This window comes from Nannospalax galili, unplaced genomic scaffold (assembly GCF_000622305.1).
Source record: "Nannospalax galili isolate Female #2095 unplaced genomic scaffold, S.galili_v1.0 scaffold182, whole genome shotgun sequence".
Classification (NCBI taxonomy): domain Eukaryota; kingdom Metazoa; phylum Chordata; class Mammalia; order Rodentia; family Spalacidae; genus Nannospalax; species Nannospalax galili.
Window position 1 is genome coordinate 4055099 of NW_008348662.1, and position 21342 is coordinate 4076440.

The following is a 21342-nucleotide window of genomic DNA, read 5'->3' on the forward strand; positions in this document are numbered from 1 at the left end:
CAAAATCCACAAAGCCAGGGTTTTAAAGATATTAATGACAGTGGTTAAAGGCCCAGACTCCTAGGAGGTAAGAAGGGAATGGGTGAATCCTTGGTTATTGCTGTTTGCTGATGTGAGTTTCCAGGCCATAGTACAGGGAAGAGTAGCCCAGGCATGGCTCAGCAACTTCCCGAATTCCCAAGAGCTAAGGATGGCCATAGTAGCTGTGGTCCCAAGTGAAAGGGAACAGCTGCAGAGAATGGGCATTTCAGGGACCATCAGTGTCCCGTCTAGGAAATCAGCAGCACACTGACCTACACTTGCATGTGAGAAAAACACCCAAGCCAGGAAAGGAACCACTCTAAAGCACTAGGTAAAACTGTGAACATGACCAGGAATAATCGTTATCACTACTAGTTGACAGGAAAATGTCCTTAGCAACAGAGGGCTCAAAAGGGTCAAACTTTAGCAATGGAGAAAATATGTCTTAGGACAACTGCTGCCATGACCCTACCTAACAAATCTTAAAAGCAAAACCCCAAAGAATTAAAACATTTTCAGTAACTTGAATGTATCCTGGAAGTAAACACATCCAGAGTCTAGAAAGTAAAAGCCCACAATGCTTAGTATTCAACGAAGAACTACCTGATAGATTAAGCAGTAGGAAAATAAATCTAAGCCAACCAAAGATTAACATAAATATTAGAATTAGCACACAAGCACATTAAAGGTTATTTTAACTGTATTTCATGTGCTCAGAGAGGTATGAGGAAAATGAAAGGTATAAAAACATGTTTATATGTATCCATTCCACACAGAAAACTCCAGTCCCAAACCCTTGTAACAGGGTTTTAAGGAAGATATAATATCAGTTCTACTCAAACTCTTCCAGAAAACTGAAGTGTCAAGCATTCTTGAGTCATAAATTCATCCCAACTCTCTGAGGCCATCATTTCCTGTATATCATAACTAGAGGGGACACTTCAAGAGAACTACAGACCAGTATGTCTCATGAACAGAGACATAAAATTTCTAAACAGAGCACTAGTACATAAAACCCAGCAGTATGTAAAAAAGCAAATATATAATGATTAATTAGCCTCATAAAGCAAGATTGACTCAACACTGGAAAATCAATAAATGTAATTCATTATATAAATAAAACTAAAAGTAAATAATGGAGAAGTGTTTGACAAAATCCAATTCATATTCTTGATTAAGATTTCCAGCAAACTAGGAATATAAAGTTCTTCATCTTAATAAAGGGGTATCTAAAAAGGGGCTAGCGTCAGACTTAATGAAAGCTTTTTTCCCTAAGCCCAGCAAGGCAAGAATTCCTGCTTCCTAACTCTTTTTTTATTTTTTATTATTTATTTATTTTTGGTCTTTTTGAGACAGGGTCTCCCTGTAGCTCCAGCTGCCTGGAGCTGACTCTGTAGACCAGGCTGGCCTCGAACTCACAGAGGATCCACCTGCCTCTGACTCCTGAGTGCCGGGATTAAAGGTATGTGCCACTCACGCCCGGCCCTGCTTCCTAACTTTTATTCAGTACTGTATGAAAGGATTTAGCGTGTGCAAAAAGAAAAAAAGTGAAGAAAAAGAAATATATAGCATATCATCTTGGAAAGATGATTTGCAAATAACATTTGGTCTTAAGATAGAAAATCCTATTCAATCTGCAAAAAGTTAACAGAACTAATAAGTTAGTTTTGTAGGTTACAGATCAATATACAAAAACCAGCTGTATGTCAATGTATTAGCAGTGAACATTCAAGAACTTCAATTTAAAACAGTAACGTTTAGGGAGGATCAATAATATGAAAAGTTAAGTATAAATTGATGGAAGATACGGATTATACATGTAAAGTGGTGGTGACGGCACCAACAGATGGCAGTCTGTTCTTCCCATAAACCCACAGAGTGCCTGGCAGTGTCCTGGTTGTTTATTCCCCGGTCACACCTGGATTAGGTTTTCTCTGAGGACTCTGTCTCCACATTGTTAGATTTTCTGTATTGTGCAGGGACCTCTTTCACTATTTCCATACCCAACAGAGAAAGAAAAAACCTTCCCCTTTCCTCCCTATTTCCTTCTCCTTTCCTCCCTATTTCCTTCCTCTTCCCTCCCCTCTCCTCTTCTCTTCTCCATCTCTTTTCTTCTCCATCCCATCCCATCTCTTCCCTTTTCCTTCCCCGTGTCTCCCTTCCTCTTTCCTTCAGTTTGGCTTTGCTGTGTAGCTCTGGTACATTGGCATGCAATTTACTATGTAGCCCAGGCTAGCCTTGAACCCATAATCTTCCTGTCTCAATCTCCACAGTTGCTGAGATCACAGGGTTTTACCACCACATCAGGCAATGCCTTCTTTTCTAAATTTGCTAAATAACATATATTTATAATATGTAGAGTACGTTCTCTTATGGTTCATAATAGTATATTTTTCTTTTATTTTAACTTAAATGTTTCTTGGAATTGATTTTTAAATTATGTATAATTAAAAAAATTTATTTATTATTCTTATTTTATGTGTATGACTGTATTGGCTGCATGTAAGTGCAGCCGTATCATGCAATGTCCACAGAGGTCAGAAGGGAGCATTGGATTCCCTTATAACTGGAGTTATGGATGGTTATTAGCCACCGTGTGGGTGCTGGGAATCAGTCCTCTGCAAGAGCAACCAATGCTCTTAACCACTGAGCCATCTCTCCAGTCCCTTAATTTATAAACATTTTTGACAGAGTCTTACCTGTATACTGGGTATTTCATCACATTCCTCTCTCTACCCATTACCTTCCCTTTTCACCTCTAATTCCTTCTGACCTTCTCCTTCTTCCCAACTAGTGACCCTCCAGCTTTTATGTCTTCGTGTGTGTGTGTGTGTGTGTGTGTGTGTATGTGTGTGCCTGTGTCATGCAGATGATCACAGCTGCTGTGTGTCCATGATTGTTAGGACCATGTTTAAACCATATCTTGATCACCGTTTCCTTAGCACCTTTCCTCTTTCTCTCTCTCTCTCTCTCTCTCTCGACTGACTTACTTATGAATTTGCAGGAATCAAAGAAGGATTCAGTGTCCCTATAGCCTTCTCTCCTCTTAGATACAAGGCAAAGAACTTTCCCAGATCCTATCCTCCCTCAGGTCAATCATAGATAATGGTAATTATTCTTGGATTGCAGTTCCTTGGCTACTGAGTCACAGGTTGGTAAATGCAGTACTTGAGTATTAGTGAAATGGTTAATGAAGTATGACACTCAAAGGTCCGCTCATATTTTTTTCTGTTTCTGCTGATAGAAACAGTTGCCTACTCCTCACTCCTCCAGATTCAGGTTCCAAATGCATTATAGAGATTTACTTCTCATGGGTTGTACTGTTTCTTAGAAAAATCACTGACTAATGCTAGAGATTAAATCATTCACATGGTTAGCATTTACCTAACGGTATTTAGTCATAGCTAGAAGCTCAAAATAACATATTCAAAACTAAGTCTATTTGATCATCTCAAACTCTCATTTTAACTTAGTGTGCTGGTGAGATTGTCATAATGATAATCTCAAGGAAGTCCTCTGTCATAGACAGCATTCAGATGCTAGAGAAGAGAGGGCGAGTGTTAGTGCTGTTAATCTGGGAGACCTGGCATGCTCATGTGAATTTATATGGTATAGGATGAGCCATGGAGAACCCAGGCATATTCCTGAGTGTGTTCATTGTTTTGTTTGTCTACCACTGTGCTTCAGTTGACCCTGAAACTGTGCCACAGAACAACAATGTGTGGGGTGCTGTGGCTCAAACAGGTAGAACACGCTTAGGGCTTCTTGTGGATGTTATCAGATTAGAGTTGACTGGCCTGTCATCAAAGATGGTACCTTCTTCTGCCTGGGGTTGGTTGAGGGTGACAGCTGAGGCTGTGGCCAATAGCAGCTGCACACAGATTCCATGTGGCTGGAGCCTCCGATAGTACGGTCGTCTGAGGACAGTAATAGGTCTGTCCTCAGTCCTGGGCATGAAGGGTGAATATTCAAGGGTCCTAGAAAAAACCTTGAGAAGTTTCTCTGATTGGGCTTGGGAGTCATTTCTACCTCCTTCTATTTGTTGAAATTGGTTGAGTAAGTCACTAAAGTCAGCCCAGATTCAAAGGGAGTAGACTTCATTTACACATTCAGTGAACAGCAATTCAATATGCCTCCTCAAAGTTAATGAGCACTGCTTTTAATTTACTACATTGTATCGTATCAAAGGGAAACCACTCAGAAAATATGTTGACAGCTATATTCAGATGAGATCAACAAATTGAAAGGTATCAAATGAACATATAGATTTAGGAAGGTGCTTATAAGGAAAGGGAAAATTGACACAACTTAGAGACTGGTTACTGGTAGCTACAGAGAATCAAAGAGGATGGGACTGTCAGAATGAAAAATATACTCTATTTAAAAATGAGTGTAGGGGCTTAGGAGATAACTCATCAGGTGAAATGTTTGTCTTGCAAGCACAGAGACCTCAGTTGAATCCTCATAACCCATGTTTTTAAAAAAAGGGTCAGGTGTGGTAGAGCATACTTGTAATCTCTGCCCTGCAGAGGCAGAGACAGGTGAGCAGAGCCAGGAGAACAACACTGGAGGTTGTCCTCTGACTTCCACATGCATGCGCACACATGTATACCCACCCCCAACACAAATGCAAACAAATGAAGACACAAAAATTAATAAATAAAAGGGAATTTAAAGAGGCCATGCTCTTGTTAGATGGCTGCTATATGACTGTATCCCAGAGTTTCAATAGGCACTTCTTAGGCCACAGGGAGAAACAAGGGAAGACTGCCTTCTGGGCAACAATCGTTCAGTTTTTGTAAGTTTCACAAGTTAGACCAATCATGAAACAGACGCAGAGAGAAAATGAGGGGAAGGAGGAGGGAGGGAAAAGGGAAAGCGAGAAAGAGGAGAGGAGAGGAAGGAGGAGAGAGGAGAGGGGACTGGTGGGGAGGAGAGGCCTCTACCAGTCTGGTTCTGCTAGGGGCAGCAGCACACGGAAGTGCTTCTCTGTCAACATGTGATGCAAACCAGGCACAAAACCTCTTTCTGCTATTTGCTTTCATTGAGCAAGATTAAATTGCAGCGGAGCAAACAATTGGCTTATCACATCTGTCCTTTTTTCCCTCTCCTTATGAAGGAAGTTAAGAAAGGGCTGATGGCCTTGATGTTTGCTACACTTTCTCATCAGTTCTCATCTCCAGTTAACTTGTGGCCTTATGCCTGGTAAACGCCTGACAAGATCAGAGGACTAGAAAGATGACCATAGAAGCCCAGGAACAGCTGCTAACACAAAGGGAGAATGTTGAACCAACTCAAGCAGATGTTGCAGTGACTGGAGGTCATGAGAGACACCGGTACAGAAGTGCTTGTTTGGAGGTCGGTAGTGGAAAATGTGTGACAGGAGCAGAAAAACTGCGCTGTGCAAGGAAGTCCATCTGGGACAGTGGTTTTAAGTCTATGATGTGGTTCTGTGGGAGAGATTACTGGCAGCTCCATAAATAACAAAAATAGGTGTAGCAAGTTAAGAATCACAGAGGTCCTACCTATGAAAACATAATTGTCTTTATTTCTCTATAACTGCTTATGCATTTCTCTATAATTTGCTTATGAATTCTTATTCTATCTGGTGACAAAAAAAATTACTGATGTAAGGGTGTTTCAGGTTTATTGATTCAAGAGTCAGCATTTTTGGGGGGGGTGATGACACATCCTATTCAGAATTCTCTCCCCTTTTTTGTTCTAACTGGAAGTCTTTGGGGGTAGTGGGGGTGAAGGAAACTGGAGTGATTAAGGGTTGTCCTGGTCCCTGGGGAGGGATTCTAGTCCACAAGTCATCCTGTGCTCTTACAAACTTCAACTGAGCTCATGCTTGTCCATCCAGCCTCAATTGTAAGGTCTGCCCCCTCTTATCCCTCTGGGAAGGTCTGGAGACTCCTGGATGCTTTATTGAACTTTGTTAGGCAGCCTGTCTATAGGTCTAGGCTGCCCTGCTGCCAGGGCTGGTCCTTGGCTGAGTCCAAGGACTGCATGGGCTGAGTCCATGCCCATGCAGGACAAGGTTTTGCTATGACACCCAGAGCTATCATCAGTGTGCAACAGCAACAGAGTTAGTGGTGTGTCTTACGCTGATGTATATGAACACGTTCCATGCATTTGTGTGGTCTGAAAGCTAAGCATGGTGCTGTGTGGGTGACAGTATCTATTTTACATAGACTCCGAGCCAGGGGATGAAGTGGAGGGATGCACAATCGAGTTACCTAGAGAAAGGAAGCAGAGAGAAGAAGTCAGGGAAAGTGCTCAGCATGACTGAGGGAAGGAGGAGGTGAAATCAAGGTGCTAGGTGGACCTTTAAAACCTTAAGGTGAGCAGAGGATATCTTCAAATCCTGTCATTTGGAACGTGCATTTGAGAGTCCCATCTGTGTGTAAAGGCCCATGTGTCTAGCAGGATACTTAGGGTACAAGTAGTGGGAAAGGGTCAGTACGTAAAAAAGAGAAAAGCCCTGCAGCATGCGTCTGTAGTCCCTGCTACTTGAAAGGCTTAGGACACCCTGGGCAACATAATAAGACTCTGTCTCAAGTGGGAAGAGAAGTGTAATTTTTATTTTTACATAATTGCTCTAATCGATTTTGTTACTCATAAATTGCTTAAAAAATTTCAGTATATAAATTTTAGGGTGAGTTTATGTTAGCCATCATTAAGACTTCCAGATTGATTGATTGATTCTTCCTTTTTCTTTCTTTCTTTCTTTCCTTCTTTCTTTCTTTCTTTCTTTCTTTCTTTCTTTCTTTCTTTCTTTCTTTCTCTCTCTCTTTCTCTCTCTCTCCTTCCTTCCTTCCTTCTTTCCTTTCTTCCTTCTTTCCTTCCATTTATTTCTTTATTTCACTTCTGGAAGTAGGGATGGAACCCAGGGCATGCTAGGCAAATGCTGTACCACTGAGGTACATCCCTAGCCCCTTTCAGGTTGATTCTCTAACATCAAGCCAGACCCATTTGTTTCAACTTTCATTAAACTGTTGCTTGTAATAGAATGACTGTATGATCCTTCTTTCCCTTTCCTGGGTGTATATCTGAAAGACTCTAAGTCAGCATATAGATACCTGCATGCAAATGTTTATTGCTGCACTGTTCTTTTTTAAATATTTTACTTTTTTTAATGTGTATTGCCTGCCTGTGTGTAAGTGCACCCATGTCATGCAATGCCCACAGAGGTCAGAAGAGGGCATTGGATCCCCTGGAATTGGAGTTAAGATGATTGTTAGCAGTCATGTGGGTGCTGGGAATCAAACCTGGGTCGTCTGCAAGAGCAGTGAGTATGCTTAACAGCTGAGCCAACTCTGTATCTCCTGATGCACTGTTCTTAACAGTCAAATCATGGAATCAGCCCAGGTGCCCTTCAATGAATGAATGAATGAATGAATGAATGAATGAATGAATGAACAAAGAAAATGTAGCATAAACACAAAATTGAGAGTTATTTAGCCATAAAGAATGAAATTATGCCTTTTAGGAAACTGGATGGAATTGGTAATAATTACTTTAAGCAAAGTAAACTGGACACAAGAGGACAAATATAATGTTTCCTCTCATATGGAAAATGTTAAAAGAAATACAAAGGATGAAGTAGAAGGGAAATTAGGGAGATAAGAAAGTGTAATGAGTAGATATAATCAAATTGTGTTATGCATATGTGAATTTGACATAATTACTCTATAATTACTGTGTGGTCTAGCTTGTTTTCTGTTGTGATAAATAAACACCTTGACCAAAACCAGCCTGGGGAGGAAATGGTTTATTTGGTTTACACTTCCAGGTCACAATCCATTGAGAGAAGTCAGAACAGGAACTCAAGCAGGAGCTGAAGGAGAATCCATGTAGGAATGCTTCTTCCGGGGCCACTCACTGGTTCATTGGCTCATGTTCAAGCTAGCTTTCTTATACAGTGGGGCTCACCCGCCTAAGCATGGTGCTGCCCACAGTGGGCTGGGACCTCCCATATCAATCATCAATCAAGACAGACATGGCCACAGGCCAATCTGATTGAAGCAGTTCTTCAACGGAAGTTCTGTCTCCCCAGGTGACTCTGGGTTATGTCAAGTTGACAGTGAAAACTAACCAGAACTGTGTATAGTTAATAGAAAAGAAAACAGGGGGTTGGGAAACATGGTACACAACTATTGAAACAACCCTGAGGGAGAGAACTCAGTGTGCCTCCATCATGGTGGGAACTGAAGGGAACCCTTGCTCATAATTCTGGCTGTACAACAGAATCATCTAGAAGCTTTAAAAACACTGACCTTGGGCTTAAGTGATTCTGACAAGACCTACCAGGCCATGAAGAGTCAAATCTCCCTGTGATTGTGACTGTAGTCAAAGCTGAGATCCATCTCTATGTGAAGGAATAGTGACCCACCTGACAGTTAATGAATTTGCATAATACCACGCCCCTGCCAGACTTAATTAAGCCTGCGTATCTGAGGAAAAGGAGTGGTCCAAACCTCTGGAAACAGATAAATGAAAATCTACCACCATGCTGGGTCACAGACAACATTTATGATAAGCTGTTGCTGGCCATTCTTTTATCAGTTCCTCCATTCCAAAATTGCCCTTAGCTGCTGATGCCCAGGTTATCTCAACCCTCAGAGGGTTGCATATGGGGATGTGGCAGGGAATCCAGAGCCTGTCTGGCCTGGAAGGGATGCAGGAAGGGGTGGTGTGCTATGGAAGGAAGAAGCAAGCAGCAGCAGCAGCAGCAAGCAGCAGTCTCATTGCAAGATGGCCTATTATGACCCAGAAAGAAACTGGGGCGCATGGTCTGGAAGGCTAAGAGTTTCAAGTCCTGGAGGCCTAGGCTGCTGTTGGGGCCATAGAATCCTCCTCTCTCTCACACAGCCCCAGGTGTAACCCTCCCAGACCCTGGTTATTTAGTTGGTTACTCTTGCATTTTTCTGGGCGTGGATTTTCATTGGTGTAGTGAGCCAATGGAAGAAAGTGGATTTTTAGGTTAAAAGAGTACTTCCTCTGGCTTTGAGACAGTAAGGCAGGGAAGCAGCTAAGACGCAAAACAGTAACAACACAGAGAACAGGTAACGCCTGTGCTATATAAAGCCTGTGCTTGGCATTGTTTTATACGTAGCAGCGCATTTACTCTCCCAGTTCCTTCCACGAGACGATACTGTTATGAACTTTTATCATAAAAGAGGAAATCGGGACATCAAAAGGTTAGTGACTTCTATTGCACAAGCCGTTTGGAGAGACCCGGCGCCCAGCTCTAGTCTGTGCTGGGCACAGAAAGATTACTGTTTGCCTGGGGAGCTGATGCCGGTGGGTCGCCAGCTCAGTTCTTACTGGGTGGCCCATTAGGGTTCCAAAAGAGAGGTGAGTTGTCTCAACTATAATGGGGCTACCGCGCCTGTCCGTAGTAGCCGGCCAGTGGTTTGGGAACGCGTGGCAGTCCTCTGAGTCTCCAGCACGGCGGATTCCCGGACAGGGCGGTGGGGACCCTGGGATACAAGTCAGGGGCTCGGGAACTTGGGATGCCTGGCAGAGACAAGGCTGGCCCGCCTCTCCAGCTCCGGGGCGGGGCCTAGGCATCGCTGGCGTCCGGCCTGGCGCAGCCTGCAGTCTCCGCCTGCCAACGCCTCAGCCGGCCGGGCTGAGACTAAAACCCACGCCTGTAGCTCCGGCGGCCGCAGCGGGTGCTCCGAGTCTGGAGCGGCCTGGGCGCCTCTGCGCAGGCGGGACAAGCCGGAGCCCGGCCGGGCACAGGCTGCGTGGAGCCCGCCTGCCCCGCGCCCCCTGGAGCGGCAGGAATGTGACCTAGGAGCGCCAGTGCCCTGGAGCACCCCTCGCGTGGCTCCCAGGGCTCTGGCTAAGCCCGGTTAGGCTAAGAGGATTCGATTCTGAGCTGCGATCCCTGCACACCCCACTGGGGCACCCGGGCACACCCAGGTAGGAGAGAACGTCAGAGTTCTGGGGATGGGGCGGCCAGGTGGATAGTGGCCTTGACCCTGGCAAGGGTTCTTCCTAAGTTACACTTGGATATCAGCGTGTCACCATTCGCTGTAGGATGAAGGTAGTAGTAGTTCAATCTATCTCCCTCTCTCCCTGTCTCTCCCCATCTCTCTCCCCCTCCCTCTCCCCCTCCCTCTCCCCCTCCCTCTCCCCTCCTGTATTCATGAACTCATATAGCTGAGGATACCTTGAACTCCTGACCCTCTTGCCTCTGGCTCTTGAGAATGCTCGGATTCCAGGTGTGCTCCATTCTTCTCCTGTGCTCCTTTAAAAGTGTGGGTGTGGTGTGTGCACCTGCCAGCTGCCTATTCTGTCTCTCTCTCTCTCTCTTCCTCCCTCCCTCTCTCTCTCTCTCTCCTCTCCACCTTCCAAAACAGGAGTAAAGGTTATTTAAACTCTTCTGGGAGCTTGCCTGACTTTCTTCGGGTTTGTTCTAGGTAGGTGTGTCTCCCCGTGTAAATTGCTCCCAGGCATTGAGATCTGGCCAAGTTCAGCAGGTTCAGGAGTGTCCTTTAAAGGGGTTTAGGCTCAGAAAAGAGGCCTTAACAAGGTAAGGGGTGAATGTCCTTAATTCTCAGGGTGAGATGTCTCCCCTCTCCAGAAGGGCTGATGCTGGGAACTGTAGCTACACCTGAGTAGAAAGCAAAAGGACACATTGTTACAAGCGTACCCAGCACTTGGCAGTTTATAAAGCCCTTTATTCCTACTGCATGGTGGCCTCCCAGCAGTCCTGTGAGTGAGGTGCCATGATCACTCTGGTTTTATCGCTGCTTAGCTGGGAGTCTGACTTGGAAGACAGACACTCTTTGGGCTTCAAACCCAAGACTAAAGCCTTGCAGAGGGAAAGGAGAGGGAGAGAGGTTGTTGAGGATGGCAGGTAGACTCCCTTTCCTGCCAGGGCCAGCACTCTACAGCGTTCGAGATAGTCATCAGATGGACAAATTCCATAATTTTGGTCCCACATCCTAGGGACTGAGTCTCAGGATTCCATCACTTGGGTCACTGATGCTGTGGAGAAAAGGGAGCTGAGGTTCATTTATCACTGTAGGTGGTACCTGGGTCACACTGGCTTAATGCCAATCTTCTGGGAAGTGGTTTTACTCCATGGAACTCCGTGACGATTAGATAAGCAAGTCAGAGTGGTGCTGGGGACATTTGCTACCTCTTCCCCCACTTAACTTATAAAGCAGGTGGCATCTTTTTCTTCCGTAATCTCTTTTCTCAATATCCTATATAGTATTTTATTAATATTTTGGATTCACATCCTAAACTCTTGCTAGGTGAAACATGATGCCTTTGAGATGGATAGAGGAAAGGACTTTGATACTGATTTATTTTCCCTGTCTGGGCTGTATGCCTTTCTTGTGCAAAGAGCAGACTTACTGGTGGGTGTGCCCTGGGGTGGCTATTGTGAAGTTCAATAGAGGACAGTGAATCTGAATTTTGGCAGGGTAGGACTCAACTTCCCATTTCTCACAGGCTCAGCAGAGCCCTTTGTGTTGTAATGCAGCATCAGGTGCTCTTTATCCTGTGGCAGCACACAATGTCTTCTGAGTAAATCCTTCATCCTGATGAAACACACTTCATATTAGCTTCACTCATTCATCAAACAAATATTTATCGAATGCCTACCATGTGTCAGGCACTGTAACAAGTACTAGAGAAAAATAAATGGGATAAGTGAAGATGCTTATCTTCTCATGTGTTTATATCCTCTTCCCAAATTACAGGTATTAGAAGGCTCTTTTCATGAGGTAGTACTTTGAAATCTGACTCTGCATAGAGAATGGGTCTGGGAAGCCTGGAGGTCATCTTCAAAATCTCCAGTGGAGGACATAGAGGCAATGCTCATAAATGAAGCTCTGTGGTTCCCTAAAGAATAGCAGAGGTGCAGGATATACTCCAAGGGTTGGTTGTGCATGAGGACCAGGACAGACTGAAAACCCGTGGGTGAGAGGTATCCACAGAGGAACGTCTGTCCACCTGCAATCAGACTCTGCAGAAGGAACATCTCGATAGTGAGCAGGGCATCATGGGACCATTGGAGTGGGACAGCCATAGCAAAAGGTATGAGAAAGAACACGGATCCTAAGGTTTTTATGCTGCATGGTGGACCCATTATGAACCCGCAGCTTCAAAGGAGAGAAGGTATCAGGGGCATTGACTCCTTGGCCATGACCTAACCCATCTGCTACTATAAGCAGGTGCTTGGTTTGTGTTTTCCTCTCTCTGTGGTTGTTAGGTGGCTGGTGGTATAAGAGGGGAATCTGCAGTAGTGGCAGCTTTACTTTCCCCTGCCTGCCTGCTGTTGGCCTCAGGAAATGCTGCAGACTCCTGCCACATTTGTATAGGAGAGGGAGCAGAGGGACCCTGCCAACCAGTACTGTCACCAAGTGATGAAAGTTGCTGAGAACTTTCAAGGTCCCTGGTCACCAGCACACCTTTGAGTCAATGCTGTCTTCTCGTGTGTGTCCTTTGGCACACATGCGGCAGAGTCATTAAGATATTTTTCTATCCCACCTGCTTTGAAAGAATTTATAAGACGTATAAGGAGGGGAGAAAAGCAAGGGTGGAGGAGTAGAGTCTGCAATGGCTAGAAATGTATAAAATGACCTGGATGTCTGCAAACTTGCCTACAATGGGCTGCAAATGCCAAGCAAGCCAGTTTGCAGCCCTCCCTGCACCTTGGCATTGTCAGATACCCTTTGAGAAGTGCAGGACAGGTACTGAGCAGACACGGTTACATTTGGGGTGCATTGGGCACTGGGAGTTTTTAAAGCCCTCTTATGTGTTGACAGGGCAGTTGGGGGAATGAGCCTGGGAGGCCCCAGCTGTCAGTGTCTTCAAGATAAAAGTGAAATGCTTAGAGAAATAAAAGCATTCTTAGTGCAAAATCAGGTCGAAACTTTCTTCTGGTTTTCATTAAAGAGCTGGGAAGAGCAAGGTTTAGGTGTCTTGAAATTACCTATATCAGAAGTTCAGGTTGCTAACCACAGTGCAGCCTGGTGTTAATAGGTTTTGAAGAGTCTGGCTCTGCACATCTGCTACCTTGGTGTGAGAACTCAGGACACTTGAAAGCACAGTGATAATTCCTGACCAAGAGCTAAGTGAAAAGGTGGATGCTGTCACTTTCAATCATGGCTTCTTACCTCATTAATTATATAGCACCTCTTTTATATGCAAATATTCTAAACAACCTGTTTGCAATTCCAAAATGATATATAAAATTTCTGCAATAGAAAAAATTTTAAAGCCAAGATAATATCTGAATGTAAAGAAGAAGTTAAAAGCAATTTGTATTGAACTTACATATTTTGGCATGCCGATGCTGGGGCTGGAACCTAGTGACACTGCTCAGTCTTCATATAAACATATCCAGGATAGCATGGACAAGTCTAAGCAATGCACAAGTGAAATAGTGGCCGTACGAATGTTAACAGGTGCTTGGCAAGGTTAAGGTTAACTGTAGTCAGAGATGAATCTTTTCTCGGTTGCCACAGTAGTTATAAAGCATTCCTGAAAATTTCAATATGCATGGAAATTGTGCCAACTCTGTGCATTCTATATAAATGTGGAATGGAGTCAGGGTTTAAATTTAATACTTGAAATATATTTTCTGTTGACATAATGTCTGTGGACACCTGGTGGTCAGGAAGGACAGAGTCAAGTCTTCATTAATAGAATTGCCTTGCATTGTTCCAGATTGCAGCAACCATAACCTTCAACACTCTCTAAATGTGTCAGGACCACTTCTAAATAGTTTCTGGAATGTTCTCCCAGGGGCCCACTGTGCTGAGAACCACTGCCTTCTCTGCTTGACTAGGTAGTAGTGATTACAGCATTTGTGTGGACATGGAGCCTGACATAGCCCATGTCCTAATAGGTGAATAGTAGTTGTAGGTCATAGAAGTTAGTTATCTAGGATGCACTGTTTAAGGGCCATGTATAGAAGTGGCAGTTGACATCAGGATAATGTGCATCATGTACATGGGGGGTAACTACTGAAGGTACAAAAGAATTTCGGGGGGTGATAGAAATGATCTATAAACCTATGCAATATCCTGGTGCATACAGTTATTCCAGCTTGTAGAAGTGTACACCTAAGGCTTATATGTTTCACTCTGTGTGTATTTTTCCTCAACAAAAAATTATGCAAGGGAAAATGATATGAAAAATCTTTTGGAGAGTGCTGTCCTCTGGGACTGCCTGTGGATCCTCATTTGAGAATCAAAGCTGTTCTGACCTCATTGGAAGGGTCTGATCTGGTCTTGATTGTTTTTCCTGTGACAGTAACCACACTTCTCTGTGCTTTCTTTCCCCTTTTCCTTAATCCTATGTGCCTTGGTTGAAACCAGCCATCTTATAGCTTTGAGCCTTTCTATAGCTGAGTATTTAATTTCTCTGTAGCTCGTGAAAACTCTGTGACATTTTTTTTTACTTCATCTTCATCTTGATGCATCATTTGTGATTGTAAATAAAAGTTCCTTTGTCTGGTTTGTATGGGTAAATAAGCCAAATTAACCAACCTACTAGGAGCTGGGCTTTGGATTCATCTGACTGAAAATTTCAGGTGTTGGTGTCCTTTGGACTTTCCAAGAAGTGGGTTTCTTTTGCTCCTTTTTGTGTGTGAGGTTTTGCTTGCTCGTAGTTTTGTAAAGCCATTTGTTTGGTGGTAACCATGTTCAGAATGTCTGAGTGGCGCTGTGTGTTACTAATCTCTGCAGAGTGGAAACAGTTTGGAGCATGCCGTGGTGTTCCCAGGCACCTCTGTGGTCATCCTCGCTGTCTCCTTCCTCAGGTTCTTTGGGTCACCCTGGATGGGTGGACTCGTTGGAAGTTAAGGTTAGGTACTTTTCTTGCTGTAAGAGTGTGAGTTTGTGAGTCCTGCTGTTTCCATTTCTCATGATTGGGACTTACAAGGATGATATTTTCTAAAGATAGCACCGCTCAGACATTAGCATTAGCACGCAAAGACTGGGCTTGAATGTCCAGTCTAGCAAAGTGAATTCCCAACCTAGCAAACCCATCACTTTGAAGTAGCTTATCTTTCACGATATTTCTCTGTTTGCTTCTAATTTTTCTTTAGAGAAATTGTAGAGATTTTTTTCCCACTTAATCATATGTCCCTGTTTGTTCTGGCATAAAATAGTAACTCCCCCTAAACTTCTTTGGGTAGAGCAGATGCTCCAATGGAGTTGACTTGGGGTCCCTTGCCTGTCTATAGAGTCTCCTTCAGAATGTGTCCATGCTGATTTAAGAAGCAAGGGCTTCTATATTCAAATATAGAATTCTAAAGCATTTTCTATAATCCTATGGTTTTGTGGCTTTCAAAGTTCCTTTTAGCCTTATCTCTTAGACTGTCCTTTTGATCTTAAGATTGGGAACTATTTAATAGCTGTATGAATCCTTGTAACAAAGGGACAGTAGGAACGTGATTGTTATGAACTTAGTCTTAATACCAGGTCCTGTTCCTCACGTTTCTTCTGCCTTTCAACAGAGCATGTAGGCTGTGATGTTTTCCAAGCTGAAGAACATGTTTAAACTCTTGTATTTTCCCTAGTACTCATCCATATTTCTCAGTTTTGACCAAGTTAGCTGGAATTTAATTGTCTAACTACTTTTCCATGACCTTAAACCTACTCCCATATGCCTATGGGTTAATGTTTGGGGTGAGGGGTTCTATTAATAGCTGCTGTAAATATATTTATGAGATATTGCATTGGCTGACAAATGGTATGCTGAATGAGGTGGAAATGTGGAATGTGTGTGTTGTGGTTTGAATGTATTCTCCAAAGCTCAGAGGTTGGAAACTTAATCTCTAATGCAACAGTGTCGGGGAAGGACCCTAGTGGGAGACAATTAGGTCACAAGGACCCTGTTCTCATGAGCAGATTAATGTCATTATTTGGAAAGTGAGTTCATTATTGCAGGAATGGGGTTGTTATAAAAGTGAGTTCAGGGCCGGGCATCGTGGCGCACGCCTTTAATCCCAGCACTCAGGAGGCAGAGGCAGGCGGATCTCTGTGAGTTCAAGGCCACCCTGGTCTACATAGTGAGTTCCAGGACAGCTGGGGCTACAGGGAGACCCTGTCTCAAAAAGACCAAAAAAAAAAAAGTGAGTTCAGCCCCCTCTTGCTTGGTTGTTCTTGCCCTTTCTTGCCCCTCCGTTTTCCACATTTAACCATGGATGTTACAGCACAAAGACCCTCCCTGACTCTAGCACCATGCTCTTGGACTTTCCGGCTTCCAAAACTGTGAGCTAAATAAATATGTGTTCATTACAAATTTCTTAGCTTCAGGTATTTTGTCACAACAGTGAAACATGGACTACGATTAAGATTTCCTTTATGAATTTTAGATTTGAGGTCTGGTCCATTGGGTTCTGGGGAGGAGACTCACTCCCGGCACTCCTTGCTGCCTACTCTCTCTTCTTGGGTTTCTACTGAGAAACAGAACAGCTTTCTTAGAACTTCCCCTAGAATTTCCCAAAGCCCAGTGCTTTCTACAGACCTGCAGGTCAGGAGTCATGTCCCTCAGCATGACAACTGTCTATAAGGCCAAAAGAATGTGCCAAGGGGGAACATGACCACTGATCCCCCTTCTTGGCCATGCTTCAGTGCTGGGGACCCTGGAATTCCCTCTCCAAAATGCCCAGGCTCAAACACCAAGGCTACAAAAGGCATCAGGGGTAGCCTTGGAGGACTCTACTGGGGGACATTAAAAGGCCCACTAGCCTTGGTCTCACTAGCTTTTTATAGACGCAAGGAAATGACTCAGGCATAAGGAAAAAAAAAAAAAAAAAAAAAAAAGACCGACATAAGGGGAAAAAAAACGTGCTAGCAGAAAGTGCAGAAATAAGTAATGACTAGTGAGATCCCTGTAGGACATAACAACAATGTGAGCATAGCCAGTGTTTTGGAAGTTATTTAAATTACGTACTGTGGGTTGCAGGCATATGATTGTGTTTTGTATAAGGAAGAATATAAAATAAAGCAAATGTACCTGTTCTTAAAAGAGGCCTTTTCTTGGCAAAGCCTGGGCCCTGTTTGCCATCAGCACCAAGTCAGTCATCTCCAGATGGAGTTTGCTTCTTTCTGCAACCTGGTAGAATGCATGATTCATGCCTTTAATCATCTGCTTCTCAAACTCTGTGTTCCCCTCTCATAAACTTGTTTTCCGAAAAGCATTCTGCCCTAAAGGACTGTGGGACATAGACTTTGGCTCATATTCAGGAGCATGTAAAAACTTTAGGCCCACTCTTGGGGTCCTGGTGGTCGTTGGGTGCCTTTCAGCCTCCTCATTCAAATTTTACACCTGTGCTCTTTCGTCTCCAGGAAGACAAAACCCCTAAAGATGGTGACTCCCTTCTGAGAAGCAGGACCACTTCATATAGGAAAAGGCCTTCTCCTCTGAGGTAACTGACTGACTGGGTCACTCCAGTGTTCCTTAGTCTTTTCTAATAAATAGTTGAAGCCTTCCATCCTTAGCTCCAGGTGGCCTTGGGACAACTCCGCTATATGTAAATACAATTGTTGGTGTGTCTTTCTTTGGGGACAGTTGTGTGTTTCTATCATATTTGTTATTTTTATTTTTTAATTGATGCACAGTATTTGTACAATGTAGTGAGATGCTGCCATTTGTGTAACGTGGCTGGAACTGGAGGACATGATGTTCAGTGAAATAAGACAAGTGCCACATGTGTATGTGGAAGCTCAAACGGTTGATTCTAGAGAAGAAAAGAGCAAGACAGTGGATGTCAGAGGCTGGGAAGGGAGTGGGAGCTAGAGATAGGTACTATCAGATTTTTGAAGAAGTCTGCCATCCTACTGAGGGTCACTGCTGGCCCTCTTTCCCAGGGCATCTGACAGACCCTGCACCTGTAACAGAAGTGAGTTCCCAGTATTGGGAACAGAGCCCTCCTAGCACATGGCAGACCTTGTCTCTTTCCCCTCATATTCAAATTCTTAATTTCTGTTGGAAATAACACTGCTGGCCTCCTCCTAGAGGTCTCCAGCTTGGTGGTGCTGCAGGGAGCATAGTCCAGTCATCTCAGAGCTGTCTGTATCTCAACCTAACTCAGGTATAAACCCGCTTGGCCCTACTCCAGGGAATCTGGCCATCAGCCACCCTTCCTCCCCTCTGCCGCTGTTTGTCCCTCCTCCTTGCCCATCCTGTGTCCTTTTCCTCTGGGCCTCCGAGAAACCTGTTTTCGCCTGCATGCCATAAGCACTGTCAGCCTCTATTGGCATCTGTCTTTGGTTTATGTTCCAAAATGGAGATATTGCTTGACATTCTCCTTCCCTCCTCCAGGCCAGTTAGGGCCCTGCCTTCCCTCAGCCTGGTGCTAGGAGTCTCCAGGGGCACGTGACCTGGTGGTAGGACTGTGGGTGAGCCTATCTTTCTCTGCAGCCACTGAGTTCTTTGAACCAGGCTCTGGGTCATTATTCTTGTTTCTATTCCCAGGACCAAGTGTGAACATTAATTTCAACATATAGTTGTTCAATATATAGCGGGGCGTTGAGTGAAAGAGAAAGGGATGGTGGTTGAAAGCATTTCACCCAAACTGGCCACTGGAGCTTGGCTTTTTGTGATAGCTAACAGTGTTGCTGGTGTTGTGTTGTCAGCTCTGTTTTGTTGCATGGGGGAACTGAGGCATGGAAGCATGGCTTCTATCCAATATGCCATCGGTGTGGGAACTTGATTCACGTAACCTTTCAACTGCTGGCTTACAATGTTTAGGCCAGCTCAAATCTACCTTGAATTGTCTGTTATTTCGTGATATTAAGGGAACTGTTGGGGAGGGGGCGGTATTTTTGTTGTTGCTGTTTGCTTGTTTGATTTTTGTTTTGTTTTGTCTTGTTCTGCTGTTTGTTTTAGAGACACAGCTTCTCTGTGTAGTCCAGGTTGATCTCAAACTCACAGTCTTCCTGCCCTGGTGTATGCTACCATGCCCAGCATTTGTTGGTTTTTCTGGGAGCACATTTGATGATGTCTTAAGTGCTGCCACCATCTTTGATGTCCTCAGTCCCTGAATGCCCATCCCACATCCCTGTGGACCCTTTGCTCCAGGGTCCTGGTGACAGACATGGACTCAGAACAGCTGCTGAGAGCTAAGGCTATACCATCATCCTGCCTTTAGTTTCTTCTCCAGAGCAGAGTTGGGGGAGAGGGAAAACTTGTCCTTCCTCTTCCCCCACTGTTTAGTAATCTATTAGGACAGGAAATGTTTTTTGATCAATGACCATGGGCTTGAAGTGGTTAAGGATTATTCATCTACCTTTAACCTGAAATTCTACTTGAGAGCCATGCACTATAAAAGTCAGCCTGGCATCTTTCTCTTCTGCCTAATAAATCAAACAAGCCCGATCTTGTACCTAAGTAAACTGACAGCCAGTAGTGTTCACATAATTTATTTCAAAACACACTTGGTGCTAACACAAGTGAGTGGTGGCCAGGAGCTGGTATGTTTACCCTTTCTTTTCCTCCTTTCTATCATAAGGACTTGAAACACATTTCCAGGGACTCACAGAAGGAGGGAAGAAGACAGTCCGGATGGTTTTAATGCCTTCTATCTCATTTTGAAATCTGAATATAGTTTAAAGTAAATATAGTCATTGTACTAATGACCTACATTGTGGGAGGTGACCAATTTACATGGGGTAAAGTGTCAGATTTACAGGATATTTAAGGAATGCAGTTATACCACTATAGGGTAGGTTGCAAGGCTTAAAGAGGCTGAATAATCACCTTCCTGTTGGTGGACTACAGTGACAAGAATTAATGGGTGTGTCTCGCATGGTCAGAAAACCTTTTTCCCTCAGTATTTGTTTAAAGAGCATGTAGTAACATCTTTATACCTTCTGATACAGTTTCTCAAGTAGAACATTTTCCAGCTATTTTTCAAACCCTTCACATCTTTAGTCTGAAGTAGTTTCATCTTAGTTAAAATATTTTGTGTTTCATATTTACTGATAGCTACAGATAAGATTATAGGCAAATTTAATTTCCTATAAAAATTAAAAAGTAAGTTTTAACATTTTTATCTTCTATTTTTATTTGCATATATAAGGGTGTATGCAATTCCCATGGAGCCAGAAGAGGGAGTGGTATCCCCTGGAACTGGAGTTAAAGATGGTTGATAGCTGCCATGTGGGTGCTGGGAACGGAAGTCATGTCCTCTGTCCTCTACAAGAGCAGCCGGTGCTTTTAACTGTTGAGCCATTGCCAGCCCTCAAAGGCAGACATGGACGGCCATTGCCTAGTGTTGAGTTGAGGATATGGCTGTTTATTTTGTCTTTCATTCATTTTTCATTCTTTCTGTGAGACTTTTTTAAAGACTTCTGGGTTTTATGCACAACATTAGATGCTTTGGGGGCAGAAGTGAGCAGGCTTTGAGTCTGCCCTCAGGAGGCTTCCCACTTCCAGCTAATAGAAAAATGCTCTTGGTGCATAGCAGGCATACAGGTTGCTGGGGAGGCTCAGATGATGAAGTCTCTAGGGAGCTGAAATGTAATGGAGTCGGCAGGAGCCAGGTAAAGTAGTGAAGGGCAAGGCTAAGTGGCTGGGGCACATGGCCAGGTGAAGGTTGTTCTGGAATGAGCTGAGGGAGGGAAGGGTAGTCAGTAGAGAGCCAGCACAGGGTAGCTCTATGCTGGACTCCTCTGTGTGTACCAAGAGAAAAGAAGAATGTTGAACAGTTCATTTGGTGACTGACAATTTCTCACCTCTCTGGGTTGATTTGATTGGAAGTCGTAAATGCACAGGCTAGGAGACAAATAAGGAGCCCATTGCTGTAATGAATCCAAGTAGGGGCTGTAGATGACTTGGGTTAAGGCAGCACCAACAGGGGCCATGAATAAACTGTGTGGGGCTGGTGAGTAAGGAGACAGACTGTTAGGGTCTGGAGAGGAGGCGCTGGGATGGGAACTGCCCCAGGATCATAGATCCTAGGTTTCTTTTAGGTGCATGCTTAGTAGGTTCAGAGGGTTGTGTCTTCACCAGACTGTGAATTTCCAGGGCAAGAATAGTTGTTATATTTTTGAGATTGATGTACTCATGGGTCCTCAGTGGATCTGTGCAGAAGCCAGCTGGAGATGAGACTGGAACTTACTGCATGTCACGAAAGGGTGTCTGCTCAGGAGCGGGCAACAGGAATATTGAGAAAAAGATGCTTAAACAGATGTGTTCTTCACTCGCACTTGAGGTTTAGGAAGATAGGCCAAGTTGAGGTTTGTTTTTCTTGCTCATATTCACTTGCTATTCTTTTAGTGACCTCATTTTGTCCATGAAGTGATAGGCATGCTATTCTGGGCTTGCTGCTTTAAG

The 21342-nt window shown here is 43.9% G+C and overlaps 1 protein-coding gene across 10 annotated transcripts in view; it reads left to right on the forward strand.

Moving 5' to 3' along the window:
* Il1r1 (interleukin 1 receptor type 1) overlaps nucleotides 1-21342 on the forward strand; it is a 75949-nt gene that overhangs the window by 26323 nt on the left and 28284 nt on the right. For 2 of the 10 annotated variants that reach the window (XM_029569727.1, XM_029569729.1), the window contains 2 exons: nucleotides 5205-5379; nucleotides 17352-17431. The exons of 2 other annotated variants lie outside the window; for them this stretch is intronic. The gene's annotated coding sequence lies outside the window, so the exon portion shown is untranslated. Of the gene's footprint in view, nucleotides 1-5204; nucleotides 5380-9623; nucleotides 9955-11747; nucleotides 12085-17351; nucleotides 17432-21342 lie in introns of those variants that run through there. 6 more of the 10 variants (XM_017801287.2, XM_017801288.2, XM_029569728.1 and 3 more) reach the window with 5 other exon arrangements.